At 38.2% G+C, this 10,087-nt stretch overlaps 1 pseudogene; it reads left to right on the top strand.

Moving 5' to 3' along the window:
- The first annotated feature begins 2,837 nt into the window (after nucleotides 1–2,837).
- LOC110544082 (protein phosphatase 1 regulatory subunit 14A-like) lies at nucleotides 2,838–3,212 on the top strand (annotated as a pseudogene).
- Nucleotides 3,213–10,087: the final 6,875 nt, after the last annotated feature.

Raw genomic sequence — 10,087 nt, 5'->3', positions numbered from 1 at the left:
ATATCTGACATAGGAAAAAAAACACAACAAATGTGTAGAGGAATTTTTAATTCAAAATGTGGCTGCTCTGGCAAGAGATTACACCCAAAAACCTTCTAGGTCAATGTCATCCCAATGGATAACAAACTTTAATATAAACACGCCTTTAATCTAGGAGACAGAGTTCAAGGCCAGGGTGATATATATGTTTCAGGTAAAGAAAAGTTTAGATCTAGGTATGGTGGTACATGTCTTCAATCCCAAAGAATGAAGGTAAAGCAAATTTGTAGAAGAAAGCATCCATGTTTGAAAGTGATGTCTAATTGAGTGGCAGAAAATGTGAGACAGCAGAGAAGATATGACAGAATAGGATATGCCCAACTCTCCAAAGAAGAATGAGGAAAAGGAAGCTACTTAAGGGGCAATGTACAGAGTGAGAGAGAAACAGAGACAGACAGACAGACAGAAAGAGAGAGAGAGAGATAGAGGGAGAGAGAGAGAGAAAGGAGGTAGTTTTACCTAGACAGTAATAGAAGGGTTGCCGAGAGAAACTCAGGTGAAGACCAAAGAAATCAGAGAATGGGGAGACAGGAGACTAGAGCAGTTTGAGTTAGTTTGAATCCAAGCGGAGCAAATCAAGGGCTTAGAGAGAAGACAGATTGAATAAGTCAGCTAGGAGAGGAATTTGAGCCAGAACAGCTGAGTTGAACCAGTCAACCCAGAGCTCAGTAAGAACAAGAAAGAATGAGCTTGTTCAGCTGTAAGTCTCAGAAGCTGAAAACATTCTAGGCCTAGCTTAGATTGTACCAAATCTTGAAGCTTCCAGGACTAGGCCTAGGTTAGCAGACAGTAAGCCTCCAAAACAATAATTGAACCAAGCTAATAAAAGTTCCTTTTACATACCTGAAAACAAAATTAAAATTTAACTAAAATAAAATTTAAGACTGAAATTTTCTATTTCCTTTCTTTCAATGAGATCTTAGAGTGCAGAAATGATACTCAGCGAAACAACTGGAAGAATAAGTTCAAAAATGTGAAAAGAACAAAAATGAAGTGGAAATAATTAAACCATCTAAATATAGAGATTAATAATAAAAATATCTCAGTTATAGTATAACATGATTTTCATCATCAGATAATTCTATATTTAATTATCAGGAAATTATAGAATATGGAATTCAAATTGGCTAGTGTTTTTCTTATTGAACTATAACAGCATTTTTTAAGTTACATATATATTTTTAATAAGTTTGAGTCTTGGAACGATAATTTTCAGTATTGGTATGTTACATGTTCATGTACACTGAATTATTCTATCATAATATAGGGTAGATTAAAATATTAGGTGTTCACACACCTTTAATAATAAATGAATGTCCTCCATGAGCTAGCTTTTTGAGAGTCAGGGAAGGTCTGTTTCCCACACTATGACTAGGATACATGCCATGCACTTTGACCTCATTGGTATTCATATTTGACTCACAGGATTTAGTCATGATAGGAGGCCTATTAGTGGACATGACAGCATTATTAGGGAAAAGTTTGATAATATCATATAAAATATTTTCATATGGGAAAATACTAATTCCTAATGTGAACAATTTCTTTTTAACAGTACAGAGATCTGCAGTACAGTACAGAGTATTTCCATGCTCATATTCTTTGCAAAGTAATTTATAAGCACTCCAGAGGTTTATTAATTTTGCCTACTTGTAAGTAATGTCACTTTTTCTGCTCACAGTTTTACTTCCATAGAATGCCATTTAAACATCAATAGGGATATAAGATTGTCTTATTAAAGCTGAAAAAATGTAGAGAAATACAATCATACATTTTTAAATGGAGGAATTAGTATGACTGGGAGAGGACAGGAGCTCCAAAAGGACATAATATATCAGGGCATGGGGGCCCTCTATGAGACTATTTCTTCAACCAAGGACCATATAAGGATATAACCTAAAACCCCTGCTCGGATGTAGCACATGGTAGCTCAGTAACTAAGTGGATTTCCCTAGTAAGGGGGAGAGGAACTATTTCTGACCTGAACTCAACGACTGGCTACTTTACCCCCGCCCCCTGAGGGAGGAACAGTCTTGCTAGGCCACAGAGGAGGACATGGCAGCCAGTCCTGAAGATACCTGATAAGCTAGTGTCAGATGGAAGGGGAGGAGGACCTCCTCTATCAGTGGACTTGGAAAGAGGCAGGTAGGAGATTTGGGAGGGAGGGTGGGATTGGGAGGGAATGAGGAAGAGCGCTACGGCTGGGATACGAAGTAAATAACCTGTAATTAATATAAAAATTAATTTAAAAAATCAAGAGTTTTCTTTATGATATGAAGGACTCTTTGAGCTGCACTCACAGATTTAGGCACATCCACATTCTATACCTGTCTGGATATTTGAAAGTCTCCATGAACGCTATATTGCTACCTAAACATGTTTTCACTGGTCATCCATGTTTTTGATGTCTGGAACTTTCTAGACTTTCCATTTCAGCTTATTCACCTGACAAAGTCCTTAAACAAACAAGCACGACAAAAGCAACTTCTGTTTTTGTTTTATTTTTGTTTTTAGAAGTTTTCTTTTCTTATTTAATAATTTAATTAATTTTATTTTATGTGCATTAGTGTGAACGTGTCAGTTCCCTTGGAATTGGGGTTACAGACATTTGTGAGCTGCCATGTGGGTGCTGGGAATTGAATCCAGGTCCTTTGGAAGAACATACAATGCTCTTAACCAAAAAAATAAAAATAAATAAAAAAATAAAAAAATAAAGAAATGAAAAGAAAAGAAAGAGAAAGAAAGAGAGAGAGGGAGGGAGGGAGGGAGGGAGGGAGGGAGGAAAGTGGAAAAGGGGTGGGGGCAGCCCCAGCGGGCTGCAGAAGCGGCCAAGGAGTGCCCATCAAGTATGACCGACCGGTGGGAGCTTCAGCTGCGGCTGGACATGAAGAAGTGGATTGAAGGTCCCTTGGAGGAGCTCTACTGAGGCAGGGAGTCAGATATGCCAGACGAGGTCAACATTGATGGGCTGTTGGAATTGGACAGTGAAGCTGAAAGATGCCTGAAATCCAGGGACTCCTGGAGTCTTGCACAAATCCTATGGAGGACTTCATCCAGGGGCTGCTGACCAAGCTTCGGAGCCTGCACAAGCAGCCGGGATTCCTGCAGCCAGTCCCTCAGAGACCCTCAGCCTGAGCCCCCGCCAGGACCTGGCCCACACTGCCAGACCCTGACGGCCATTCTCCATCCCCAAAGCCCAGATTGTTTCTAAATTGTTTTTAATGGTTCCGTAACGGCAAAAACAAACAAACAACATTTTTTTCAGTCCCAAGGAGAAAAAACTTCTGGCACACATCTTAGTCAATTGTTCTATTGTGAAGAGACATCATGATCTTGACAATTCTTGTAAAGGAAAGCCTTTAACTGGGATTGTCTTACAGTTTCAGATGTTTAGTCCATAATCAGCATCACGGTGGGAAGCAGGAAATCTTGAGGACAGAGTGCTGCAGAAGGAGCTAAGTGTTTTACAGTCTGATCCACATGCAACAGGAAGAGCCCTGGCTTGAGCACTGGAACCCCCAAATCCCACCCCTCAGTGACACACTTTGTCTAAGGAGGCCAATCTTCTAATTCTTCTCAAATAGCACCACTCCGTAATGACCAAGCCTTCATGTATAGGCACCTATGGAGCCATTCCTATTCAAACCACAACAGTACAATATTTATGTATTGATATAAATTCATTACATGTGTGTTATATATGTATATGCATGTTATACATATATAACATATATAACATGCATAAACATATGTATGTATATACATATGTTATACACATATATAACATACATATACATATATAGCATACATGTAATGAATTTATATCAATATATAAATATCAAAGTATATTTAAATATATTCTATATTATAAAATAATTAAACAGCTAACAATTAAATATATTAAATAGTTATGCATATATAAATATATGAAATATAGTATACAATAAAACACATATGATTTAAATATACTTTATATGAATATACATAACATATTCAAATATAACTACATCACTGACCCCAACTTCTCTTTCCAACCCCCCTCATAACCCCTGTACTCTCATATTCACAGTCTTCTCATTAATTATTATTGTTACATACATAAATATATATGTACACATTAAATGTATGAAAGTAACATGCTCAGTCTGTTTCCATACCTCTTGTGCGTATATGATCTCAGGGTGGACCACTTGTTACAGGATAACCAGTGAGAGATCGTGTACCCAAGGCAGACAGTTCTCCACTCCCAGGGCTTGTTATATGCCACTAGTTCTTTGTGGACTGAAATATGATTTTAAATCACCACCACTCTGAAAAGGAAAATCTTGGAGTATCAGTGTGTGTTATTAACCCTAGCGGTGAATAGCAGACGAGGAGAGACAGTGTATGAATTGATAGGTCCTTTAAACACACCTTACACACCTGGCATGCCCCTATTTTCAAGGTGCCATGGCTGATGCTGCTGTCATTTTCCCTCTCTTCTCTCAGCCTCCAACAAAATCCTGTGTGTCTTTTAACAGTCCAAACACACAGAACACTCTGATTTATGGGATTGAAAAAACCCACATTAATTTGTATTCTGAGGAGAGAGAAATAGAAAGGGTGTGGATTTGGGTGGGTAGGGAGGTAGGGGGCATCTGGGATGAGCTGGGAGAGGCGAAACTGTGATCCTATTATAACATATGAAAAAACTGCTGGAAATAAAAATTTTAAAAAACAACATTGATGAAATTTTCAGAATTTCTTTCCATCCTTGGGCATGCCTCCATAAACAGCATCATGTCTGATGACAGCACCCTGACGCCTGTGGATGCGTGTTGTTTGTGTGGATAGATATGTATTGGTGAGTATATAAAGGAGTGTTTCCTCCATCCCCCTGTGCCTGGTTCTTAAGACAGAGTCTTTCTCCACCTGAATGACAGGTGGGCTCAGTTGCCAGGGTTGTAAGTGCAGTCTCCACTCTTGTTGAATGACGAAATACAACTGACTCTTCAAGCCTTTTTGAGAGTGATGACAACCCTGTTTTATATTTCTTTTACTTTCTTATTATAATTATGTCACTGTTTTCCCCCTCCAAATCCTTTCAATTAATTGGTGTCACACATATGTGTGTATGTATGTTCACAAGCACATTCTGCGAAACAATCCTACCATAGTTTAATAAAAACATTTTTACTATTTGCTATTTATTACATGCATCTATGTATATACATACATGTACACACTATATATAATTGCTTTTGTGAGAGAATTGTACCATGGTTTGCAATAAAGCCAGTTCAGATATGTATATAGGAGATTTGGAGACATTGTGTGTCCTTTAAGAATTTTTTGGTAATATTCCGAAATAAACCACAGAAAAAATTGAAATACCTTTATATAATTTATATATGATTTTATATAATACTAGCGTTTTATAATTCTAGCTCCTAAATTTTATAATCCACAAATTATTCCCATTCATGATGGGGTTATGAATGAAGGTAATCACAGTTTGGGCTTCGGATAGAATCCACTGCATGATGCACATTGGCACTTTATTGAAAATGCTTTTGCTATTGAAATCAATGCATTTAATCACAAATGAAGCCAGGAATGATTTTCAATAGCAGTTAGGAGGTGCAGAAATTTGTTTGTGTGGATAGGTGATTGACAGCTGTAAATACTTTGTTTTTACAAGCTTGAATTGACATCAAAATTTAATTCTAATGAATCAAGAAGAGTGAATAATACAATGTTTCTCTACACTCGGGATCAAGACTTCCATTTAGGGCATGCATCTGTGAGGTAAGACAAAAAAAAAAAAAAGAAGAAGAAAATTTAATATATTATTGCATTTCCTTCATAGTTTTGTAGAGATCCTACACTGCTGAGATGGAAAACAAAAATCTTTATGACTTGCTCTAATTTCAGGTCAGTTTTACAGCAACTGACTTACCTATTTGTAGACATTTTCAATATTTTCAGTAGGGATATGGACAGCCTTTGTCAGATTCACATATTTTTCCCACATTTCTTCAGTAATACTTGTTCCCGTTGCTGAATTTCATGGCAGAAAAGTCAGAAGAGACAGGTGTTATAATCACACTTAATAATCTGAGTTCACGAAACTTTGTCATCAGTTTGTAAATCCTGCTACCTCACCCCACCCTTCCTACCAACATGGTAATGCCAGTCAGGTCACACATTCTTTCTGGGGATAAATTAAAACATATCCATCCCTGCTCAACCATGTTTGTAGTGAAAGCGTTAGACTAACTTTGTAACCTATATGTCTTCTAAAGCCTATAGTTTTGAGTTTTAGGTCCAGGTTAAGCTAAAGCCTCTTAGTACCTTTCCAGAGAGTGAAGGAATGTGACCCTATCTGTGAGGACAGATATAAAAAAAGGGGCAAGCAAGCAATGACCTTCACTCAGCAAAAGAAGGACCAGACCCTTGTCCTTGAGATAGCGTTTCTTAGCAACGAACCTAGACTTCTTCTGAGTAGCTTTTGACCTCCAGCCAAAAGTCTGTAGACCCTAATCTTCAAGGATGAGCTAACGACCCCCACCTTAAATTGCAGCTGCATCCACACTTGGCAAGACTGGCCAAGCTTGAGCACCTAAGACTAACCAATTATCTTACTTTATAACTTCCTCATCCAATCCTAAATTGCCAAAACTGCAACTTCAAATTTCCCACAATTTTTCTTTTAAAAACCTAAAGGCCTTTGTTTCCTGGTGCCACTCTTTGCTGACCGGCAGGGGTGACCCCGTTGTACAATGGTTAATAAACCTCTTGCTTTTGCAACGAGTCTTGGTCTGGGGGAGTTTCTGGGAAGGGCGTGATTAAACTCCTGAGCTGTGAGACCCCAGGTCTTACAGTAGCAGCTTTATTTGTAATAGCCAGAAGCTGGAAACAGCCCAGATGCCCCTCAACTGAAGAATGGATGCAGAAAATGTGGTACATCTATACAATGGAGTATTACTCAGCAATGAAAAATAAGGAAATCATGAAATTTGCAGGTAAATGGTGGGACCTGGAAAGGATCATCCTGAGTGAGTTGTCCCAGAAGCAAAAAGACACACACGGTATATACTCACTCATATAAACATACAACATAGAATAAACCCACTAAAATCGGTACATCTAAACAAACTAAGCAAAAGAGAGGACCCTAACAAAAAGGCTCAATCCCCATCCTGAAAGGCAAAGAGGGTGGACATCAGAAGAAGAAAACAGGAAACAACCTAGGAACTTGCTACAGAGGGCCTCTGAAAGCCAGAAGAAGAAAACAGGAAACAACCTAGGAACCTGCCACAGAGAGCCTCTGAAAGACTCTGCCCTGCAGACTATCAAAGCAGATGCTGAGCTTGATGGCCAACTGTCAGGCAGAGTGAATGAAATTTTATGTAAGAAGTGGGAAATAGCAAGAGCTGGAGAGGACAGGAACTCCACAAGGAAAGCAACAGAACAAGAAAATTTGAACACAGGGAACTTCCCAGAGACTCATACTCCAACCAAGGACTATTCATGGAGATAACCTAGAACCCCTGCACAGATGTAGCCCATGGCAGTTCAGTGTCCAAGTGGCTTACATAGTGATGGGAAGAGGGACTGCCTCTGACATAAACTGATTGGCCTGCTCATTGATCACCTCCCCCCCCGGGGGACCAGCCTTACCAGGCCACATAAGATGACAATGCAGCCACTCCTGATGTGATCTGATAGACTAAGATCAGAATGAAGGAGAGGAGGACCTCCCCTATCAGTGGACGTGGGGAGGGGCATGCATGCAGAAAGGGAAGGAAGTGTGGGATCGGGAGGGGAGGAGGGAGGGGCTTATGGGGGATTCAAAATGAATAAAGTGTAATTAATAATAATAACAAAAAAGAAAAATACTTACATGCTCAACATTATCAGGCATCAGGGAAATGAAAATTAAAATGACTCTGAGATTCCATCTTACAACCATCAGAATTGCTAGGATTAAAAACTCATATGCTGGCGAGGTTGTGGAGAAAGGGAAACACTCCTTCATTTGCTGGTGGGAGTAGAAACTTGTAGTACCACTTTGAAAAAAAAAAACATATCCATCCCATTGTATCTAAGACGCTGATCTAAAAATCAGGAATATTAAAATTATTATTATTAGATTATTAGCCTGTACCATTCAACTCAAATGTCATACCATTGCGATTGTAGTTGTAACTGTGAGCGAACAGCTTCCTGTGCCAGTGTTTCATGAAATGAAGTGCAGGGACAGTGATGTTGCAATGAACAATCAGGAAAAGAGAAGTTTTATCTCTTACGAGGTTTACTTACCCAGAGCTGCGTCAGGATCTGGAATGTCTTCCTGTCATCAAGAAAGAAGGCTTCGAATAGGATGGTGGTGTTTGATACAAAACCTATCCAGATATAAAATCTAGTTGGTTCTGGGAATGAATAAAATTTCTTCATTAGAACATGATATAGATATTACTGAAATTTTAATGTAGTTACATCATTTTGCCACTTCCGTTTCCTAGCTACATATTAGAGTGTATAACTATCCATACTCTCCTTCATTCATGGCCTTTCTTGCGCTAATATCATCACATGCTTATATTTATCTATTATAATATTTATATAAGTTATAAATTTATTTATATTATATAAATTTGGTATTATATTCTTGCATAATATATTTTATGAAGTGAATACATATTTATTCAGAAATATAACCCTTTGATTCCATATGATGTTACTTGTATATATTTTTAAATTTTATTTATTTATTATATGTGCATTAGTGTTTTGCGTGCATGTGTGTCTGTGTGAGGGTTATCTGATATTGGAGTTACAACTGTTGTGAGCTGCCATGTGCTAGGAATCAAACCTGGGTCCTCTGAAGCAGCAGTCTGTACTCTTAACCACTGAGCCATTTCTCCAGCCCCTCATATTTATTTTTAATTTTATTATTTCGAAGACAACATCATCAAGCAATTTTGTCATAATAATCCCAGTATTGCTTGAACTCTCTAAACTATATATAACCACTTCTACATTTAATTACTGAATCAGAAAAACATTCCCTTATCTTCTAACATGAAATACAAAAGTCAAGTACACTCCAGTACTTTAGCAAAACTTGTACTTGTTTGTTTATGTTTGTGTGACGAAAGTGCTTGTGTGTCCCCCTGCCTCCTTCTTTTGTCGGCGAAAGCAGATAATGCTGGTTTTACTCACGTCTAGCTCTGCCCCCTTCAGACTCTGGATGATAGACTTCTGGAAAATGATGTTCTGGGTTACGCAACAACCAGATCCTGGTGATGAAAGCTGGCGCGCTCTTGTTGTTGTATTTTACTAGGTCGAAATTCGCTGCAGCATAAGGCAAAATGTAGGTTTATTTACCCACGAAAGACGCCCCAGACAAAGATCAAGAGCTACTACAGAACATGTAAAGAACGCAGCCAAGCCTGAACAGGTGACACTCACGGTCTACTGAGTAATACGAGTATTCAGTATTATCCACGCAAGCTGTGTGTAACTGGCACATCCCATTTTCCCTAAACACAAAATAATAAGCAATAATCACTTGCTACTTAACGTCTATCATCTCACGTGTGATTGTGCCTGAGGAAGAATAATCTTACTGAAAGTGAGACGCCTTCTCGGTCCTGTCCTTGTCTTCCATGATGCTATTCCATGTTCTATAATTATTTTCAATAATCTTTTTAGTGTGGATCAACTTTCTGTGTGCACCAGGACATGTGGATGAGTATGGGCTTCAGACCCCCAACTGACAGGTTTTTCGAAGGTACAAAAACTATAAAGTGGCTTCATTGATACAATGATAAGTATCCAGTTATTAGGATATATTTTTTCTCAGATTTTCCTTTAAACGTGAATGTGAGATTCACGTTTATTATTATTTTCCTTTAACAAATATTGGCTTCATTACATGGAATACTGTTTTACTCCCTGAGTTGCTATTTTCAGCATTTTAAAAGAAACAAAAATTAAACATCAGATAATAATACTCAAGTTTAATATATTTTGGATGCAGTCTAGATTTTCTTATTAGATC

The sequence above is a fragment of the Meriones unguiculatus genome, chromosome 21 (assembly GCF_030254825.1).
Source record: "Meriones unguiculatus strain TT.TT164.6M chromosome 21, Bangor_MerUng_6.1, whole genome shotgun sequence".
Lineage (NCBI taxonomy): Eukaryota > Metazoa > Chordata > Mammalia > Rodentia > Muridae > Meriones > Meriones unguiculatus.
This window is presented reverse-complemented; position numbering and strand designations above follow the sequence as displayed.